The sequence below is a fragment of the Argentina silus genome (assembly GCF_951799395.1).
Source record: "Argentina silus genome assembly, chromosome: 11".
NCBI classification, from domain to species: domain Eukaryota; kingdom Metazoa; phylum Chordata; class Actinopteri; order Argentiniformes; family Argentinidae; genus Argentina; species Argentina silus.
Window position 1 is genome coordinate 17,260,775 of NC_139665.1, and position 1,957 is coordinate 17,262,731.

The following is a 1,957-nucleotide window of genomic DNA, read 5'->3' on the forward strand; positions in this document are numbered from 1 at the left end:
TGTTCAGAACCACACAGGACCCTCTCCTATAAGACCTGCTATGATGGACACTGCGGACCCTGAGGATCCCTCGATGCTTCCTGGCAACAGAACCTTTGGGGGCTCCAAAATGGAGGACAGAGCAATGGGTGGACTAATGTGGTCCCTGGTTCTGAGAAGCTGTGTAGACTACACACAAAATGACCGCTGGTCGATGTTTGAAGGAAGGGAAGCGTTTACCATGACTGTCTGAGGTGTGTTGCAGATGCTGTGCTGTTCCAGGCCAGGAGGCAGTGACAGTGTCCTCACAGCTCTTCTGTGATCAGTGAACAGACAGGAGAACAGCTGAGACACACTGAGACTTGGGAAACTCTTCCTCTCCTTCCTTCTTTACACACTCTCTCTCTCTTTCTGTTGCCTTTCTGTCTTGCCCCCCCCCACGCACTTCAAGAGGCCAACATCTTCGATAAGCACATTGCTGTACAGTACTCCCAAGCTTTGGTCTTCCTCTTATAATGATTATTTATTATGAATATGATTATGATTCTTATCATTATTATTATGACTCCTATTGGATATAATTAGGGTTATAGGGTCTGTCTCATTCATTCTTTCTCATCAGCTAAATGAATCCTCTCAGTCTCCTTTCTCTCTCTCTCTCTCGTTCCGCTGAAACCCCTCAGCCCTTATCTCTTTATGCCCACATCCATCCTAAGAGATAAAAACTGACAGGTTTTACGATGACTCTTTTTTTGTCGCATTTGAGGCTGAGGAGACTGGCTCAGATAAAGCCAAGACCGGACCAGGGCCAGGGGCGGTCCTGACAATAACTGCTTTTAAAGGGCATGCTTCACCCAAACATCAAACATTTAAAGGGGTGTGTCGTATAGTTGGATAGAAGGATAGTTCACCCCAAAAATCTTAAAAAAGCTTTAAATGGATAGTTCACTTCAGCATCAAAAAACGGTTGAACAAAGGAAGAGCGAAACCCAGACAAAGTCCACCTGAGTCCTAATTTCACACCATCTGTTATTTGGATCCTATCACAGGCAGTGGGCCTCAGTCTCAATGGATGGGAACGGTTGGCAGAATCTCCTAGATCCATCTGGGCCAGCCAGAACACCACCATGACACACTGTGAGACTCTCGAGCTGGCGACTAGACTACCGTAACTAAGTCCTTCATTTAGAGAGATGGCCAGGTTTTCTCAGTTCAATCCAACTTTAGACAGAGATAGTCCTTCATGGAAGACTAGACTTGAACGAATGAGTCTTGAATCGGAGAGACTTTAGGAATTGTAAGGAATGTATGGAAATTTCCCCTAATTTTTCGATTGGAAGAACATGAACTGAATTTCTAATGAACCTCCTGAAATGAAATGGAATGAAATGGACTCCAGCCCCCTGTTGTTAGAGTAGGGTTCCCAGTCGAGACAGAACCACGGTTAGAGGGGATGTTCAATAACATTTCTGTAGACAGAACTGCCATATTAGTGATGATGTGTGTGGAGTCCGATCGCGCTCGGGTCGATATTGGCGTTAATCAGAGCAGCAGAGGAGAGGACACACACACACACACACAGACACACACGCACACACACACACCTGACACACGCGCACACACACATACACCTGACGCACCTCAGAGACCCATTAAAGACCTCTGTGTCAAAGAGACGGCCATTACTTCCCCATCTCCATCATCCAGTGACCACTCTGAACCCACACCACGACACTCATTTCTCACCCTCTTTCTTTCCCTCTTTCCACTTTCTCTCTCCTCTCATCCACCCTTAACCCGACACTCATCTTTCACTCCCCTGTTTATTACCTTCCCTCTCCCCCCGCCTCCCCCTCAGCAACGTCTGCTCTTGTTTATCACGCTCCCTCTCTCTCTCTCTCTCTCTCTCTCTCCTCATTTACCCATACCCTGCCACCCATTGCTCTCTGTCATCAGTCATTCATCACCCTCTCGGTGT